Source organism: Leuciscus leuciscus (assembly GCF_965113295.1).
Source record: "Leuciscus leuciscus genome assembly, chromosome: 11".
Lineage (NCBI taxonomy): Eukaryota > Metazoa > Chordata > Actinopteri > Cypriniformes > Leuciscidae > Leuciscus > Leuciscus leuciscus.
Window position 1 is genome coordinate 8,659,364 of NC_138735.1, and position 21,684 is coordinate 8,681,047.

The following is a 21,684-nucleotide window of genomic DNA, read 5'->3' on the forward strand; positions in this document are numbered from 1 at the left end:
TTTCACCATATAAGACATGGTGATGCACTACTTTGGGATTACTCAAAGTTCTGATTCAGGAGACTCGGCTTCCTCTGTGATGCTGACTGAGGTCAGTGTCTAAAGTCTGCCTTGAGAAAGACAGCCTCTGGCCATTTATATTTCTCTAATATAAGAAAGTCTGAGATGTTTTTATATAATTAAGAATAGTAATCAAGGGGTCTATAAGTCTTTAGTTTTCTTTCTTTAATCTTAGTTTTATTAATCATTTAACAACATTAATTCAGAAAATATTATTAACATTTGATTTGTATACAAGAATTTAATAACTCTATTTGTGCACCTCACTTGATTCAGATAACTAGTTACAGTAGTCTTTTCTCTGGCAATAAACATTTGTATGACTTTAATATTTAATATATCACTGTAAGGAGTCCCTCTTGTGGTGAAACTTGCTTATTGCAGAGAGTCAAGAATTGTTTTTGTTTTTTTCTTGTGGAAAGCAGGGTAAAATTGTTTTACATTATTAATACTTTATTTTTAATATTATTTTTAATATTACAATGTCTATCTCTCCTATTTTTTGTGACTTAGGCCCCAAGTATCCTTAATATTGTTAGTATCCATGCCATCCTTAGAGAATGTTCATATTTATCATTCCATACACTGCTTGTTTTTCTTTTTTTCTATGCTTTTCTTTGATTTTTTGCTTGACTTGGGGGTTGATATTCTACTTTTCATTTCTAGAAATATCAGAACCTTGAAAATCTGCTGTAAAAACTGCTGTAAAACTATCTAGACTGACTGAGTGCATTCTAAATATGAAAAAAAAAAAAACTATTGTTGTTAATACTGTTCCCCTTTAGTAGTTTAGACTGAAATCTGTGGATAAAAACTGTAAAAGGGAACTAACAGGTAAATCATAATGAGCATTGCATATGATTTGACGGCAGAAAAGAGGAAATCTGGAAGTCACCATCAAGTCATGACCACATTGAATTCTCACACGATTCTTGTGAAATCTGTCGTTATGTTTCTGTGGTCTAAGAGGCCAAAATTATTGGTTGTTGTAATGACTGTGGTAGTTAATTTTTTTTTTTTTTTTTTTTTTTACGGCTTCCAGTTTGAAATTCAGCTTGTTTTCAGAGTTAACGGAGAACCGAAACAGCAAGACATCTTTTCGTTTTTCTTCAGGCACTGAATGTTTGTGTGGAGACTAGCTTTTTATTAGGGCTGTTAAAATGAGCCATTGCAGTCTCTGCCTCATACCTAAGACAGGAGAGCTGTTACTACTTTAGTACACACTTCAGCCAGAAACACACTTGCAATGACATGGTGTAATACACTGTATCACACAACAATAAACACCCAGCACTTGCTGACTTGTTGAATATACAAAGTAGGGGATAAAGATATCAATGACAATTCTCCAATCATAACAAGTCAAGCAATCCCGAGAGAGTGGACAGTCCTAGGCAAAATTATTGTAGTACTTTCTAATTCCTGTTTGAGTAAATGTTCTTGACTTTAGCTGGGCTGTGGCTGAATGTCTCGTGGCGGGACAGTCTGGATGGCTTGCAGCTTAACTGATGGATGGCTTACCTCCACCTCTGTCTTCTCATCAGGGGACACATAACGGAGAGAGGGATGAGGGACTGGTGACACGGAGGTTACATGATTCCTCAACGACACGGCAGGGAGACAAAGTCCCATTAAAACTTGAATGGAGAATATGGAGAGGAAGAAGTGTTTTTCAACCCTGGAGAAAGAGATTGAGAAAGAGAGAATGAAAGAGTAAATCTTTCTCCAGATGTGAGTGTCTCCAGGATTCAAAACGTTTTATCGTATCCCTCGCTCTCCATCTCTTCCAGGACTGGAGGGAGGCTGTAGGTCAGGCTGTCTGGGCCGTGCGCTATCTGAAACCGGAATCGACTGTGCCTCCCTGTGTGAGTTTCACTGGAGACCACAGGGAAAAGCTCAAAATGAGGTTAGATAGGCTAACGTTGACTGCCCTCGCGTCTCTGCTGTTGGAGAAGTGCGAAGATGGGAAATAAGAGCCAAAACATTCTCGCGCAATCTGCCTAACAATTGCATTCGTCATGCTTATTATCTTGTGTTCTCCCATGTGGCCTATACTCTACTATAGTATGTCAGCCAACACTGGGAAAAAAAAGTTTCTGCCTTAAGTTTATAAGTACAATCAACTTGGATGTTTAAGTCATTTCAACTTAAATTACATTAAACTGACCTAAAATTAGTTGAATCTTGTATAACATAAAAAAAAGAGGAAAATTACTTCACTTTTTTTTGTTGCTTTAAAGCAATGTAAAAACATTGTTGTCATAACGCATTGATCATATATATATTTTTTTTTTTTTTTACAGCGTAGCCAATGCCTTGGATGCTCATAGCCCTATCTTTTGAATTCATTAATTAATCTACAGTAAATCAAATGCCGTCATTAAAGCTGAAACGTGTAGCTTCTGTGCCACTAGCATGGCCAGTCATAATTTACAGTTTACAGAAAGGTTTCGCAAACACTTACACTGTCGGTCGGTCAGAAAGATCCAAGCACGCCATTGGTTGAGCTGTTGCTGTGTCATGATGGTCAGGATGTTTTGAGCTCTTTTTAAACTTTTAAAGTAGGCTCTGCATATTTAAATGGGATTGGAGGAAGTATTTTAACAATTCACCTTTCTTGACCTGTTGCCTTTGGCTTGCTCAGTTGGGAATATTTTGGGATATTTAATTTAATTAATCAATCAACAATACTATTGATCAGCATTACCAAACGTGGACGTTTTCCACTAGATACAAACATTGATGTATTTTTTTAATTTAATACTGTGAAGCTGCTTTGATACAATCTGTATTGTGAAAAACGCTATATAAATAAACTTGACTTGACTTGACCTTTCTCCAAAGCGGCTGTATATATGAATGAACTATATTAATAACTTTTTTTACAACAAAAATTAACCATCACTGAACTTACTTAAGCTGGACTACGCTATTTTCTTCAAGATCTGCTGTACAGCAGAAACAAACTTTGTTCAATTATTTTCATTATTATCACTCTAAAGCTGCTTTGAAACAATTTGTATGGTAAAAAAGAGCTATATAAATAAAGGTGACTTCACTTGACTTGACTTAACCCAAGATGATCATGTTATTGCCAGTGAAAAACTTAAAAATCTAAATTGACTTATTTTCTGAATACACTTTCCTTATGTTTTTCCTCTTTATTCCAAAAAAGATTTGTTTTTCTAATCTTTAATCAAATTGTAATATATTGTCACCAGTCCTTCTTGTATTTCAACCCCTCCAAACACCAGCCATTTAATTGTTGCTTCTCACTTAAAGGGATTCTGTATGAATTTCTTTCTTCTGCTGAACAAAAAAGAATACATTTTGAAGAATTTGTGTAACCAAATAGTTGATGGGCCCCATTCACCTCCATAGTGTGGTAAAAATAATAATACTGGTAACACTTTAGGGTCCAATTCTCATTAACTAGTTGCCTATTAGCATATTACTAAGATATTGGCTGTTTATAATGCCTTATTCTGCATGACCATATTCTACCTCCCTTAATCCTGCCCAATACCTAAACTTAACAACTACCTTACTAACTATTACTTAACTGTTTAATGAGGTAAAAGTTGTAGTTAATAGTTAGTTATTAGTGAGAATTGGACCCTAATCTAAAGTGTGACCAAAATATGAAATACTTCCTAAATACTAAGTCAACGGATGCCATCAATTGTTCGATTACCGACATACTTCAAAATATCTTCTTTTGTTTTCAGCAGAAGAAAGAAATTTATACATGTTTGGAACAACTTGAAGGTGAGAAAATGATGACAACATTTTAATATCCCATTCATGTCTTATAGTCTTACTTTACGGAAGTAAAATAGGTTTTTAAAGTCGTTTCATATTGCCTTTAGCTTTCTTTGATTTATTCATAGAGAATAAACCATTCTGCACCCTAAACCACCCTTGGCCCTTTCATTCCAGATGAAGGCCACGGCCTTGGCGGGATCCAAATCTCTGCTATTTCAGCATAACATCTGTCGTAGACTTTAGCTGAACCTTGGAAGTGAATGGGAAGTGAATGTGGAAATCAAGCATTCTGGTAGGTAATATTTAATCTGACTGTGGGAAGAGGTGTTTTGAGGTGTCTTTTTTTCAATATTAGAGCTATGTGCAAAACCACAATCTTCAAGATCCAGATGCACCAGATTGATTCTGTAGAAGCATCTGTGAACCATCACTGATAGTGTAATATAATAGCACCTGGCTTTGCAAATGATTGCATATCTAACTTCAACTAAGTGGGAATATAACTTACACAGTGCATGTATTACGTACCTCAAGCTCCTTGTATTCTGGCATTGCAGGATCTTCACACCATTGTTATAAACAACAGTATATTTAAACATTTTGGGTGTTCTGGTTGTTTTATATGCAAACAAGACTTTACTGATGAATGTTCACTATCCAGTCATTCGTCAAGCACTCCACAACCTGACCTGAAAAGACATTTGTATTATCAACAGTGTTTTGAAATGTAGTGCTCTGTCTTATATAAATCTGTCTTTCTTCACGGCGGCTTTTCAAGTTGGACCAAGCCCACCTAGGCCGAAAATCATCTTTATTAATAATGTACTGTAAACGCACTCTGGATATCTCCTGTATGAACTGTCTTTGGTACAGTAGGTGTGTAATTGATTCTCTGTAATGTTTTAGCTGATGCGCTGGATGACACACTGGGCCAAAGAAAAATCAGTCTTCTGTTGAAATAATTATGGTTTTATTTATTAGCAAAGGAAATGTGGTCGATTAAATGAAGCATATCCAGCTCTGAAATAAATGTCTCATGATAACTGTGTGTTGGAGCTCGGATTCAATGAGAGGTGAACATGTGTGCACCAAATAAAAAAAGCTGAAATTTGACATACAGGACTTGCTGTTAAAGAGTTTGTTGTTTATTTTTTGTTTATAGTGAAGTTACAGCTAATAAGGTGTGCATTTTTTTTTAGGCATTATTTATACCTATACCTAAGAAGTGTCATGCATCAGTGTGTAAGAGCAAAGATAGTGTTAGCTTGTCATGTCCTGCACACTGTGTTGCATAGCTGGATAAGTTTAATTTCCGGTACACATTGTATGGTTTTGGGCTGTCCCAGACGCAAGATGACCAATCGTGGTGATTTCAGTGGTCGTGTCTCCTAAACCAATCCCATCGTACGAGAGAGGTTCAAAGACGGACGTTGTCATGGTTTGTGACCAAATATAGTATCTCACAGTGTGTTTGTTGCTACCACCTACGTCTACTGACTAGCCAATAAAAATGCAACATAAAATGTCGTATTTATCAACGTGATGTGGCGCTAAAACTTAAAACCACTTACCTCAAGCTCCATAAGTTGGCCTCTTTTCCCTAGCCATGACCGAGTCCATATTCTCCTCTTACTCTTCCTCCTTTTTTTTCCAGCGCACATAAAAAACACAATTGCCAAAGTGCGATTCATCTTGCTCTATTTGTTTACCACTAGTGCATGCTGATGACGTTTTATTCTCCTTTACTAACTCGTCATCATCGTACAGTCAACACACACGTCATGCTCATGTTTACTAGATCCATGTCGTACAGTGTGATTTGTCATGATCTTATAGGTTTGCTGAAATCACACAGTCTGTAGCAGGTTTTAATCGGAATAATGAGCTGTAAAGAATCATATGCCTTTTTCCATATTCTGTATGTTTCATTGAGTATTATGCACAAATGTGAGAAATATCCAGCCCGATCTCACGGGAAAACGTAAAAATTCTACGAAGTGGCTTATTCGTACGAATTCATACGACCTGACTCGTACGAATTAGTAAGATTTTTGCAAAATCGTACATATTTTACGAATTGGCCAATTCGTATGAATTCATACGAATGACCTACCCCTGACCCCGCCCCTAAACCTACCCATCACGTGGGTTTAGACAAATCGTACAAATTCGTACGAGTGAGGTCGTACGAATTAGTACGAATTAGCCAACTTTTTATCATTCGTACGAATTCGTACGAATTGGTCGTGAGATAGCGTTGGAAATATCACACTGGGCATGTACTCCTGTCAAATTGCCAACAGGCATATGCAATGTAAAGTCCAGATTTTTAAGCTTTTAATTGATACATATTTTGTATTAAGTAAGATTTTTTTTAGCTATCCATTACATTCACTCTTAAAAATAGAGATTTATTAAAGTCCAACTAAAATCAAAATGGACCCTGTTTACTTTGTTAGCGCATATTACTAGTCTTGTGGTGAACAATTAATCCGTGCAAGTTAAAACACAGAAAAAAATTTTTTGGCTTCGTAATCTCTCATCAAAATCTGAAAATGCCCCTCCCCTCTACATTGGAGGACCTTCCCTGATGACGTAGGTTTGACGGCTTGGTTTGGGAAACGCTTAACCACTCCCCTCAAACCGTTAGTCTGCTATGAGCAGAGATGGAGAGGAGGAGCGCTAGAGTAAAACCCTGCCCTCTGTTCAATATTCCTTTTCACTGGGAAATACGTCACAGCACTGGAGAAAAGTCGTTTGCAACTTCCGGTTCACGCAGACTTTAAAGCAGCAGTCCGTAGTTTTCCTCTTTGTCGCCATCTCTGTTCGAAATCTGCAATTGCAACTGCCATTGATAGTTCCATAAAGAACCTTTATCATCCATGGAATCTTTCCATTGCAAAATTCATTGCATTTCTTCAGATTATTAAAATGTCCTTCACACAAAGAAAAGGTGTTTTTTTTTTTTTTAGTTCACAAAGATTCTTTGGGGAACCAAAAACGGGAAAACCCCCCTTTAGAACCTTTATTTTTGAATAAAGTGTTGGTGTTTGAGCAGAATAATGCAAAACGTAAAACGAGCAGTTATCATTATCGAGCCCGATCTCATGAAAGTGCGTATCTATAGCACGAATGATATTTCTCATATGTACGCAAAACATTTTTTTGCCGTATAAATGATACGAGAAAAATCATTCGTGCTATAGATACGCACTTTCATGAGATCGTGTTGCATTATCAGTCCAGAAATTCCATATTGGTTACCTACACAATGATTAAAGCTACAATATGTAAGATTTTTGTAATAAAATATCCAAAAATCACTTGCACAATGTGATATATTTCCTGCAGTTGTGTACTTACAATATCCCAAAAGTTCCCAAAGATTTTTAATTTCAGAGAAATTCCCATTTTAAATGATGGCTCGTCCTTGTCACCCTGTCCCACCAAGGGTGTAATCCATCAGCCGTAAACTGAAGCTTCCCCGGGGGCCGCCATTAGCCGCGTTTCCACTGTCGGGCCAGGGCCGGGCCGTGCTAGTGCGTGCCAGGGCCAGTCGCGTTTCCACTGTCACTTCCGGGGCTTGATCGGGGCTTACTCAGGGCCAACGGCCAGGATTTCTGGCCCGTCGAATACCTTGGGCCAGAGCGGGCCAGCTCGGGCTAGAGGAGTGGTTACGAACAGAGGCGGAGTATACCTGAGTCGAGAGACGGCAGCGCCGGATGATTCTGTCAGCATTAAAGACTTTTAAAATAATTTAACTCGCGTTCATGTTTGAATGCCTTGTGTTTGTGATGCAAAAGACTATGCGCGCTAACCGTTACCATAGTAAACATAGTAAACGCTTGAAGATACGCATAGTAAAAAAACATACGCTTGAAGAAATCCGACCAATCATAAAGGCTATCACAGTCATGTTTTTATTTTATCTGTCAGTAGCCCACGTCTCGTCTCTTTATACCGGACTATCATAAAATAAAGCAACTTTTTTTTCGGGAGCTTCCTCTGTGCAGAAACGAGGACGTTATAAAATACATCGTTGCTGAACTTGCTAAGCTAAGCATTCAGTGAACAACGCTTCAAGTTCGGAAAAAAATTAAAAAGTTGTGGGCGCAGTACAAGGCGATTAAAACGCACAATGGACAAAGCGGTGCCCAGAGAAGGAACTTTCCATGGTTCGACTTGATGGACGGTGTGCTGGGTCACCGTCCATCTGTTTGTGGAGAGACAAGTCGGGACACTATGGCAGCCGCGGACGGTGAGTTAATACATGCTATCTTCTTAAAATCTAAGTTTTCTAACTTCCTGCCTGAATGAACATCATAATTCCCGCTGAAATGGGTGGGGTTGTATGACGTTTGATCCCGGTGGAAACGCAAGCCCGGTGCTTGAGGCCCGAGGCCACTGGCCCGGCTCGGCTCGCTGTTAGCCCTAGCCCGACAGTGGAAACGCGGCTATTGATTAGCAGACCATCACCTGCTGTTAGCATTCCATAGACTCCCATTCATTTTGGCGTCACTTTGACAGCGAATAACTTTACATGTGGAGGCAAAATGACAAAATTATTATTCAGAATACTTAGCAAAAGTTGCTCCTGCTCCTAGCTCATGGACACCTCCTACTCATACTCTCCGTCTCTGCAAGTTTCAGAAGGGAATGATTCAGATTTCTCTTGGCACAGCTACTAGAAGACAGACGGGCTGCTCAAGTCACTTCTACGTCGTCAAGCTCAGTTTGATTCTGCGCAGTACGCTCAGCCATCAGGAAGTGAGAGCTTCTAATTGACTTCACTTTTCTCCGTTGAAGTCTATGGGGTCGCTGTGTCCATTTCTTTTACTGTCTATGTGTCCCACTTGTCGCCGGTCAATGACGTAATATTCGCGTTATCCCTGGTTTCTGCTCGTACTGCCATAGTAACCATGGCGACAGACGTGAACAACTGCATCTAGCGGCACGCTCACGCTGTTGTTGTTTCGTTCAAACTGTTTTTGAACAGTTTTTCAAAACTGTCCTTTGAATCATCAAAGGACAGAATCATCTTTCATATTTAAAAACAGACTTTGGGACAAAAGGAGAACTAAACCGAAGATCAATATCAGCGTGGCGTTTTCGAGATGCCAAGAGCTAGCGTCCGTGAAAAACTTCGACTTTGACAGAGACGCGCAAATGTAGAGGTGAGCAAATGTACATAAAACTAATTAATGTTATATAGCTCAACATGATGAAATGTTAGCATATGATCAGTATGTTATTCTAATGTTGATCTAGCTTACTGCTAGTCTCATACAGATAAACTAACACATAGAATAACATTATAACTTTCAACACTCTCAAATGCAGTTTAGTGTGATAGTGTAGACCAAGGGAAACAGCGCTGCGTTCCCTCACAAGTTTCATTCGTCTAATAAACTGACCTGTGTGAGTATTAGTCATCACTTGCGAGTAGTTCGGTAGAATGAAATGTCCTCATTCCTTTATATCCGCGTGTGGCGCTGATATCTGTCTCTCATTAGCAATCGCGCCCTGCTTCACACCACAGTCATGTTAAAAACATCAATGTATTCACTCATCCATAAACATTATTAGATCCTTCGGCATGACGGCAAGTTCCATAATTCCGCTTATATGTCATCAATATACACCTTTGTTATTGTAAGAGGTTAGCGACCCCTAGCGGCGAAAGAAATTAAATTTTGTAGCTTTAACTTTAAACGAAGAGAAAAACGGGAAAGGAACGTATTTGGGATAGTGACATCAGTAAGTACAATGAAATTAGTTCCAATTGGGCAGTTTGGAAATTCAGGGATCAGAAACAGCTGCGTCCCAGCCGGCTCTGGGAGTGTAATCTTCCTTCTCACACGCAATAATATGTTGGGAAGTTAGTTTAAATGGGAAACTTCCCTAGCAGTTTTGGCACCTTCTAGGTGATTTCTAAGACATAGGACGATTGTAGGGGTAAAGGAGGGAGAGGGTGCGGACGTTCAGAGAAGACAGTGATTGGAATTGGACCGTGGATCTGCTAGACAGCACGTATGCGGGTGTGTCACTTGTGTGTGTGTGTGTGTGTGTGTGTGTGTGTGTGTGTGTGTGTGTGTGTGTGTGTGCGTAATTCTGCCGCATACATCTTCATTCCAAAGGTTGTTTGTGATGTAATGGGTTTTAAGAACCAGATGACCTTTCTTTCATAACATCTCTTGAAAACTTTGAAAACTTAAAGGGAGCAAAAATCTGTTTTGTGGCATATCTTACTACAGTCCATTTAGTTTACCCATATGAAATGCATAAAAATCTATTTTTGAAAACACATTCCAACCCACACTCTTAGGTGGTTTGAAAATTCAATTAAAATCACATGTTTGTAAAAGTGTCTCAGTCAATGATCAGATTGTAGAAAAATTAGTTTTTCATCACTCGGGACACAAAGTGATTCTGAAATGATTCTTTCATTCATATAGCACATGAATAAACAAGCAACTCATGGATTTGTCTTCAACTTTGGGCAGTTTGGGGCTGTTAAATGAGTTGAGTTGTAAATGTAGTAAATGAGTTGGCCACCAGATTGATTTATTCCAAAAATGTTTAAAAAGTCATTTCTATCACAGGATATTATTAAAACATACATTATTCGAAATGTGGTGGGAACGTCTCCGGAAAAAAAATAAAAAAGACGTGTATATACACTGTTAGATGATGTTATAGTTTAAATTAAATTAAACAGACTAGTAAGAGTGTGAAAAGTGTGTTTTAAGAGACTACAGGGCCAAAAGTGCCCATAGTTGAAGAAACAACCACATACTGTATGAATGTCGCTTGATGTTGTTTCCCTAATTACTATAGTAACGATACTACTAGAATAAATATACATAGGCATATACAAGAGTATACATCTGAAAAATGCATGACTTCATCACTTGCAAAATGACAGTATGGACAGCTAGTCCGGAAGACCGTATTTGAACAAAGCCTAAACAAACTTTAGCTCAACCAGGTCATTATTCTTCAATATTCTTCATATGACGTCAGCTTTCCATAGAAACCACACAGTAGTTGTGGCGGTGACAGACAACTCTATTCACTTTCTATGAGACACCACAGCTGAACTGTCGTCTCATTCTCACTTCCGTCCAGACGTACTCTGAGGCAAGACGTATGACTGGACCGGCTGAACTGATTCATTGATCACCTGAATCACTGACCCACCAGTTGGAAAAATGATCAAGGGTTGATTGGTTTTATCGGTCTGTGATTCATGACGATGGGTGAATAAAGAAGTATAGCTCCTGTATGAGTCTGTATGAGGTGCTGGCTGTACCTCCACTCTCTGTTATAATGATTATAAAGTGAAGAATGTGTTTCGAGGCCCTTTTTTGTTGTTCTTTCATTTTTAATTGGACCAGTGTGTGAGTGTGAGGACTGATATGCTGAGTGCTTGCAGAAATTCCCCTTGCCTCATATTGGCAGGCAGATATGTGTGATGTGAAACAATATTTGGCCGGCAAGTTTGGTGGAGAGCATGGGGTATTTGCTTCTTTTCTCTACCCCTTTCTTTTTTTCCCCCTCTGCACTTGCAGTATGGAAAGATTGAAAGAAAATGAGAGAATAAAGAATAAAATCCATCAACCACATTTCATTAAGTGCTAATTTATCATCCTCCCCTTACTTGGATGTTTTTAAGTGGTCATTCCTGTGGTGTTCCATCCTCTGTTGGTAGAAAATTAAAAACATCCTCCATCCATGGATCCAAACATCCATGGTCTGGATATGGAAAACCAAGCTTGTTGTCTAATCACTTGCATAATCACACCATGTTGGTTCAATAGCCAGAAGAGGACTGGTCCCCCGACTGAACCAGGTTTCTCCCAAAGTCGTTTTCTCCATTTCTGTTATAGATGGATTTTGGCTTCCTCGCCACTGTCGTCTCTGGCTTGCTTATAGTTGGGGACACTTAATATTCAGCAATGTTATTGGTTATTTGACTGACACTCTTGAATGAGAACTGAACTAATCTGGGCAGCATTTCCCAAAAGCATCGTCAACCCAAGTTGATTGTGAAGACCATTGCCACCAATGTTCATTACGATCAACTTAGCTCACAATGCTTTTGGGGAACGCAGCATTGGAAGATGACATCACTGTTTTCCACAGAGCTGCTTTATAGATGAATTGAACTCATTTCATATTTGATGATCTTTACACAGTCATTGAACTGAACTGAAAGAACACTGTAGTGTTTTCAACTGAATAATGACACTATTGTCTTTTTAAAGCTGCTTTTCAGCAGAATTTAAATGTTTACACCATTTAACACCATTATTTTTTTCAGTTTTTCCGTGTAAAGCTGCTTTCAAACACTCTGTATTGTATAAAGTGTTATAGAAATAAAGGTGACTTGACCTGACTTGAAGGGTGTCAGAGGAAGTCTCAACAATGACTCAAACTGTGCTCTGAAATCTCAAAACTGGAAATGAAGAAAAGAAGGAAATTAAAGTCCTCATACTGTACGTTCTCTTGCATATTCTGGTCCATTCTCACATTGAGGCCAAGTAATGAGTTGGCCTTCCATTGAAGATGACTTGTATAAGGAAGCAAAACACATAACCTTTGTTACGCCATCTGTGGTTAGTTGTATACACAAGAAATATAAACAGTGACATTGCGATTCGTACAGTTCAGTTTCCTTTGGAAATATATCATCATGGATGTTAAATCCTGAGACTGTATTTTAAATGACAGCACAGGATTTGAGGTAATATCGAATATCACCGTTTAAGGTCATATGCTTTTGTAATTACTCTGAAGTATCATTGTGCAACACTGGTTTTCACTGTCAATTGGAACTGGTGGAATGACTGCTTTTTTGGAAGGTTTTAGGAAAATACTCATATTACAGAGAACACCTTAATTTATATGACTATAGATGAGTCTTAGACACCACATACAGAGTCATCTTGTCGAAAAAGGTTAGGTTTGAATAATAAAAAGCTTAAAATGGTTAAGTTATCTAAAGTTGTTCATAAGAAAATTCCCTGAAGAAAAACCATATGCAGCGTTTGTCGAATCCCACCCTCTAACAAGTGGACTTGCAAATCCAAACATAGGTATCCATAGACACAAGGAATGTAATAGGATAATTTCCTTGTCCCTTTGAAAGCTGTCCATGTGTACGGCCAGCATTAATGGATGCCAGAATCATCTTTCATATTTAAAAAAGTGTTTTTTTCTGCCACTCCCTGAAGAGTAACATATGGACATAATCAAACAATAGCAAGTACGGATTTATAAATTTGTCTTTTAAGCTTTGTAATTAGATTGATTCATGTCCTGTCCATAAAGGAAATACTGTTTTTTAAAAGTGCACTCTTTCATATGAGACTATGTTTTATAAGTTTGAAGAGTTCTCAGGTAATTATCACCTTTAAGTTGAATTTTCTCAGGAGACATAAAAATAAATGTATATATTTTTTACAAAGTATAGAGTTACGTACTACAGCGATTATTATCTTGACAATTGTCGAGATCTCTTCTTTAGAGGAGACGCATGTGAGATTACCCGGGTCTTTTCTCAGGAAAATAATCAGAAAATCAGTAGACTTCATTTTAATGAATTATTCGAAAGTTTTAATTTGTCTATGGGGTCAATGACAAGATAAACCAAATATAAAGCAATACAATTGTCATGTGGTGAAACCAAGTAAAAAGTAACAACATATTTCCCTTATACTTTGAATATGTATTGAAATAATATTTTACATTTTATTAATTAAAGAAAAAATCTCAAGCCATGTCATAAAAAGGTCAAATTATCTAATACTTTGAGAAACGAATTGACCTTGACACAGATATTATACTCATCGGACACTTTATTAGGTACACCTGGTTGGACCCACTTTTGCCTTCAGAACTGCATTAATTCTTCATGGCAGAGTTTCAACAAGTTTCTGGAAACATTCCTCAAAGATTTTGGTCCATAATGACATGATAACATCATAGTCACTGCAGATTTGTCAGTGTGAATCTCCCATTCCAGCACTTCCAAAAGCTGCTCTATTGGATTGAGATCTGGTGACTGTGGAGGCCGTTAAGAGTTCAGTGAACTCATTGGCATGTTCAAGAAACCATTTTGAGATGATTTGTGCTTTTGCGATATGTGTGTTATCCTGCTGGATGTAGGCTAGCCATCAGAAGATGGTCCACCATGGTTATAAAGGGATGGACATGGACAGTAACAATTCTCAGGTATTGAGTAACACTCGACAGTGCTGTTTGAAAGATTGGTACTAAGAGACCCGAAGTGTGGCAAGAAAATATATATAACACACCATTACACCAGCAGCCTGAACCACTGATGCAAGGCAGGATTGATCAATGCTTTCATGTTGTTTACACCAAATCCTGACCAGACCATCTTAATGTTGCAGCAGAAATTAGGCAACACTTTTCCAATCCTCTATTGTCCAGTTTTGGTGAGTGTGTGTGAATTGTAGCCTCGGTTTGCTGCTCTCAGCTGACAGGAGCGTCACCGGTGTGTGTCTTCTGCTGCCGAAGCCCGTCTGCTTCGAGGTTTGATGTGTTGTGTGTTCAGAGATGCTCTTCTGCACCTCGGTTGAGACGATGCTTATTTGAGTTACTGTTGCCTTTCTATCAGCTGAACCAGTCTGGCTGTTCTCCTCTGACCTCCGGCATCAACAAGGCCTTTTCGCCCGCAGAACTGCCGTTCACTGGATATTTTCTCTTTTTCAGACCATTCTCTGTAAACCTAGAGATGGTTGTGTATGAAAATCCCAGTAGATCAGCAGTTTCTGAAATACTGCCTGTCTGGCACCAGCAACTGTGCCACTTAAATCACCTTTCTTCCTCATTCTGATGCTCAGTGTGAACTTCAGCAGATCGTCTTGACCATGTGTGTATGCTTAAATGAGTGCTGCCATGTGACTGGCTGATTACATATTTGCATTGGCGAGCAGTTGAACAGGTTTACCTGAAAAACTGGCCAGTGAGTATATATTATTTGAATGCAAAAAAACAAAACAAAAAAATAGCCCTGTGATGGACTGGCTGGGAAAAGAAAAGGTGCATTCAAGTAATTACACACACACACACACACACACACACACGTGAAAAACTGGCCAGTGAGTATATATTATTTTAATGCAAATTAAAAATAAATAAATAAATAAATAAATTAGCCCTGTGATGGACTGGCTGGGAAAGGAAAAGGTGCATTCAAGTAATTACAAACACACACACACACACACACACACACACACACACACACACACACACACACACACACACACACACACACACACACACACACACACACACACACACACACACATATATATACACTCACCTAAAGGATTATTAGGAACACCTGTTCAATTTCTCATTAATGCAATTATCTAATCAACCAATCACATGGCAGTTGCTTCAATGCATTTAGGGGTGTGGTCCTGGTCAAGACAATCTCCTGAACTCCAAACTGAATGTCAGAATGGGAAAGAAAGGTGATTTAAGCAATTTTGAGCGTGGCATGGTTGTTGGTGCCAGATGGGCCGGTCTGAGTATTTCACAATCTGCTCAGTTACTGGGATTTTCACACACAACCATTTCTAGGATTTACAAAGAATGGTGTGAAAAGGGAAAAACATCCAGTATTCGGCAGTCCTGTGGGGGCGAAAATGCCTTGTTGATGCTAGAGGTCAGAGGAGAATGGGCCGACTGATTCAAGCTGATAGAAGAGCAACTTTGACTGAAATAACCACTCGTTACAACCGAGGTATGCAGCAAAGCATTTGTGAAGCCACAACACGCACAACCTTGAGGCGGATGGGCTACAACAGCAGAAGACCCCACCGGGTACCACTCATCTCCACTACAAATAGGAAAAAGAGGCTACAATTTGCACGAGCTCACCAAAATTGGACAGTTGAAGACTGGAAAAATGTTGCCTGGTCTGATGAGTCTCGATTTCTATTGAGACATTCAGATGGTAGAGTCAGAATTTGGCGTAAACAGAATGAGAACATGGATCCATCATGCCTTGTTACCACTGTGCAGGCTGGTGGTGGTGGTGTAATGTTGTGGGGGATGTTTTCTTGGCACACTTTAGGCCCCTTAGTGCCAATTGGGCATCGTTTAAATGCCACGGCCTACCTGAGCATTGTTTCTGACCATGTCCATCCCTTTATGACCACCATGTACCCATCCTCTGATGGCTACTTCCAGCAGGATAATGCACCATGTCACAAAGCTCGAATCATTTCAAATTGGTTTCTTGAACATGACAATGAGTTCACTGTACTAAAATGGCCCCCACAGTCACCAGATCTCAACCCAATAGAGCATCTTTGGGATGTGGTGGAACGGGGGCTTCGTGCCCTGGATGTGCATCCCACAAATCTCCATCAACTGCAAGATGCTATCCTATCAATATGGGCCAACATTTCTAAAGAATGCTTTCAGCACCTTGTTGAATCAATGCCACGTAGAATTAAGGCAGTTCTGAAGGCGAAAGGGGGTCAAACACAGTATTAGTGTGGTGTTCCTAATAATCCTTTAGGTGAGTGTATATATATATATATATATATATATATATGCATTGCAATTTTATTTATTTTTTGAATAATTAATACATCCTTTCAAAAATATGATCTTAAATTCTCCCTTCTGAGGTATTGATATGCCCTCCTGATTCATGCCTCTATTTTTATTCTAAGGGTTTCGGTTCTTTTTCTTCTGTCTTTTGCAGTTAGATATGTCAGGTTGTGCTTTTAGTCGTAAATTTGGGAAAAATTGGGGCTGGGAAACTTATCTGTGATCATGCTTTCCCATTCAGTTCATCCTCAGATAGTGTGTCTCAATCCATGTCATACAGCTGTGTGAATAAGATGCTTGTGAACTCTTCAGGAGAGATGGATGAGAAAGAATGACGCAGTGATGGAATCCCGCTTCTTTTGCTTTGATCTACACACATACGTTTCTCCTCCTCTCTGGCAGACGCTTTCGTTCTCTCATCTTTAACCTGGCTGATTGTGACTCAGCTTTATGTGGCTACAGTGAAGGCACGTCACACAAGTTTGTACTCTTGATCTAATGCAGATCCCTTTGTCCGTATGACATCACTGTCCTCTGCTTGCTGCGTTTCTGCTTAGTTCCTGTCATTCACAGCTAAAGAGAGAGCAGAAAGCATTATTAATCTCAGACCAACACTGTGAAAATTCATGTTGGCCTTTTCAGCAGGATTGTCACATGGCCTTTATGGCTCAGATGATTGGCAGTCTCTTTACACTTCACAAACAATTTTTACATATTTATGTTTAAATATTTTGCAATGAACATCTAATATATTGCATGCTATACTTATCAATGACTGTACATGGATAGTTTTATACTGTACTGCATAGGTAAATCTGGTACCTAGTGTGTTCTGTTCTGATTTTCAGATCATTTTCTTGTGATTCGAAACAAATATTTATCCTATATGTTATGCAAAGATGAATTTTGTAGCTGGGTGGTTTGGTAAATACCCTTTTCAAAGACTGTCTTTCTTTCTTTTCTTTTTTTAATCTTTATTGAAAAAATGAATGCGAAAAATGCTTCGGAACAAAGAGTTGTCACGGTCACGGTCGGTTGCTCTCTATTTTACCACATGCTTTAGATTCCAACAAAAGACTATGTCCAAAAACAGTGATAACAATGTCAATTTCTGCTTGAATGTCAATTTCGTCTTGATTTGAAAACATTACTGCAGCTGATGAGACACAGTACAGGCAGCTAATTTAAGTGAATTTACCAAAATCAAAAATAGCTAATGACAATATTTTCATGGTTTTGAATGATTTGGGTATTAATCAAAAGTGTCTTTAAAACTTCACATTGACCGCATAATCACATCTACAAGTTAACCAATAATAAATGGTTAACAAGTTACTCTCATGAATAGCTCATTATATCTTTCACTAAAATACTTTGGTATTATTTTTTTTGCAGTAGTGAACTTTTTGTGAAATATTATCTATATTTCAGAAATAGTTTTTAAATAAATTTTTTTATGTAGACTTTATGGATGTAATGAATCTAATCTCAATAATAAAGGGCACATCAAACTTTATGGTACATTTACAAGCACACAACTCAGTTGAAGGAATAGTTCACCCAAAAATTATCCCATAATTTACGCATCCTCAAGCCATCTTAGGTGTATATGACTTTCTTCTTTCAGCCAGACACAATCAGAGTTATATAAAACATTTTCAAAAGTTCCCCAAAAACCTCTCCAAATGTCTAGATAGTCAGTTATTTATTTCCTTTAATGCAAATGCTTCTTTTGGAAAATGTGTTAACTGCAATCTGTTTTATATTTTTTGCTTTATTTTTAATATAATACATCAGTGCTTGTAATTTCAAAATTCTCAGGTTTTTGTTGACTTACTGTACATCCAAAACTTGTTCTTGGACCTATCCTGGGATTTGTTCTTATATGAGTTGTTAATGTCAGTTTGCCTTCAGAAATATTGGTTTCTTGCCAATACTTTGGCTGACTATGCTTTAGCAATTGTTCTTTCTAAATATATTGAGAATGAGATTCCTTTTACATTGCAGCAGTGAGAATAAGGTTGCTTAATTGATGAAAATGATGTAAATAATATGGCAACCCTTTACAATAAAATCTAATCTGTTAACACTAATTAATGCATTAAATATTATGCTATTTTAAATGTATTTTAAAAGTTCCTAATTTTATTCTGGAGTCTCCTACAATAGGTTTACATGCTTCCAAGGTCAAAAAACACTTTATTTTTTTATTAATATACAGTACATTGCTGCAATAACTCTTTTTTTCACAGTGTCTGAAATGGTTTGATAAATGATTCTGTCTCTATAAACTCCTCCTTTCTGATGCTCTGCTCTGCTCTGATTGGTCAGATGGCCCAGTCTGTTGTGATTGGTCGAATGCTTACAGTGAGTGTCGACAACCAAGCAGCTTCACGACTTATCAACAACATGAATCAAACTCTTCCAGGCTTCAGCTACAATACAGTTTGAGGACCATAGGCTGGCATTATGCAAATGTATTACAAACGCAGGTTGAGAAGTAAGACTGGAATTACTGACGACTCGTTCCAGGCAGTTCAGAATCGCTTTTTCTTTTGGGAGGCAATAGCTTCATTTATATATTTATATATTATTTCACAGTGCATGACGTGTTGTTCACATCAACATGTTACGTGTTGTTAAAAAAAAAAAAAAGTGTTTGTAAATGCTGACATTAACATTAACTAAAAATAAGAAAGGCTGTAAGTATTGTTCATTGTTAGTTCAAGTTAACTAATGTTAAGTGATACTAATAACATTGAAAGAAAAATAAGGCTTAATTTTCTTTAAGCAAAATGCAATTTCTTTCATTATCATTATGTAACATATTTCATTTGTCCGTTCAACCGATTTCCTAAACTCCTCCACAGGTGTTAGCCTCCACGCCATCCAGATACTCTCCCAAATGCACATAAACAGTTCATCTTATTCTTCATCTGTGGATTCTCTGACCTGAGCTCTTTAATGACAACATTTTTCTGACCCGTGATAATGTCATCCATGACTGGTTTTAAGTAGTCTATGAGCGTGTCTATGTTGGACGTTGTATTCCAGTAAACGACTCTTCTGATAAATCTGTCACAAAGGCACAGAGCCTCGACATCCTCCCCTGCTTTTAGTCCAGGCACGCGCTCTCCCAACAGAGGACCAAAGCACTTAAAGTGACGCTCACGCCTCTTCACAAGTTATGTTTTATTGCCCGTTATAAAATGGGAATCTTTCTCTCACCAGCAGCCTTCTCTTCTCTATCAGTTTCTAGAGATTTTGGCCTGTCTGGCATGAAAGGAGTACGGATCCACACATGGGTGTAATTTGTGGGTGGGATGTGATGTGATGTCCCCACCACTTTTTGCCAAAGTCGATTTTTCCCTCACTACGCTGAAAAATAGCATGTGCTAGGTCTGATCTATAAACCTGGTCACATACATATTGGGATTGGGATATTGGCAATAAACAATCTAAGTATTTATTTATTTATTTATACAGTATTTGGCAAGACTTTATCACCGTTATTATGTTTATTATGGTGGGGACCCCCGTAATGATGTGACAGGATTGGATTGCAATCCAATATTTCCATTACTGCTGTACATTGGTCCTCTGAGACAGCAAGTAATGCCGATTTTAGCCGTGAAAATAGGCAGTTTTTTCTTAGGTGAAAAATTAGGGGGGGAAAACAATTTGGAGGACTTCCATGAGTCTGGGAAGCTGCCACGATTCAAAGATCCAGGCGAGAGATTCAGAAACATGACAAATTGTCTAGTACAAATCCAACGAGACCGAACTCACTGCCAGAGCCTGTATTTACTTATTTTTTCCGTGTTCAAGTTTGTCATGTGACTTCGCCGCCTTCACCAACAGAAAACTGCTTGGTTTGAAAGTGACTTCTGTGTCAACATCGCTGACAAACGACAACTTTTTTTTTGCCTGTGAAATCTTGCCAAAATTTGGCTAATATGACTGCGCCATTGGAAGTTGAGGTCAACATTATGCATATAAGCAGTAATGCATTGACTGCCAATGGGACGGTGATCTATGGCCTAATACAGCTGCATCAACAACACAAAGACCTTACGACCACTAATGATTTAATCACTGTCAGTGTAAATGCCTTATTATGGTGTATTTTAAGCATGAGGCTTTCCTGTAGCTCAAACACAGTAAAGCGTGGCGCTATCAATGCCAAGGTCATGGGTTCGATTCCCAGGGAAAACAAGAACTGATCATATGTAAATGTGTACCTTGAATGCAATGTAAGTTGCTTTGGATTCTGCCAAAATGCATGAATGTAAATATGTTGGGTTGTCAGCCTATAAAGACGCGGAAGTACAAAGAGAAAGAAATATATACTTTTTAGGGAATTAATGTGCCAAGTCGGATGCAGAGCCAACAATGAAAAATCTGCAGACTTTAATTTGTTTAATTCACTGCAATATTGCCTGAACACAGCAAGGCATGCTGACTGAACAAAGGTGTCGAAGGAGCAGTCCTCGTATGACTTTCCCACATCTGTCAAACATACATATACTACGGTTATAAACACGAGACTATTTTTAATGCCTGAAATTAACTATATAGTTAGTGTAAAGCCCTTCTGTTGCAGTATATAAGGCTCGCTACAATTTTCTCATTATTTAACCATACATTTAATCCTATTTAAGTTTACGAACACGTTCCAAATCTTTTGTTCAAAGTGTATGTTATAGATCAAAGAAAAAAGTGTCTTCACAATCTTTAATCAAAATGTAATAACTTGCTCTGACCCTGTAACTATACTTTCCTTTTCTGCTGACATAACATTTGATAATACACTGTTTAAAGCTGCAGTCTGTAACTTTTTTTGTCTGTAACAAAATGTACAAAATGTATATATATAATGAGTACATCATGAAGCTTTTGGCCCTCTAGTGGTTAAAAAACTAAGCTGCATTTTGCGGAAGAACATTGTTTTGGTTGTGCTTCGTCTCTTTGTCTGTGCGGATGAATATGATTATCCCACGGCTCATAAAACATTTACTACTAGAGATAAAACCAGTTTAGAAAGGATTTCAAGCTGTCTGTCTGAAGACGTTACTGTAGCTTTACCCATTAATATACACTTAAATAAATTCCAGCACGTTACAACAACCTCAATGAAATGACACCGTAGACAATAGACAATGCTTCACAATGAACTCTGTTATTGAGCTACATATGGCAATTTATCTGTTCAATAAAATACCTTACTCACCTGTCGAGTAATAAAAAGCTTTTACAACATTT

General features: G+C 38.1%; 1 long non-coding RNA gene across 1 annotated transcript in view; it reads right to left on the reverse strand.

Annotated features, from left to right (window-relative positions):
• Positions 1 to 21,669, reverse strand: part of LOC309509619 — a 404,791-nt gene extending 383,122 nt beyond the window's left edge. Inside the window, exon 1 of the long non-coding RNA XR_014209941.1 lies at positions 21,551 to 21,669. This is a non-coding gene — a long non-coding RNA (uncharacterized lncRNA). The remainder of the gene's footprint in view (positions 1 to 21,550) is intronic.
• Positions 21,670 to 21,684: the final 15 nt, after the last annotated feature.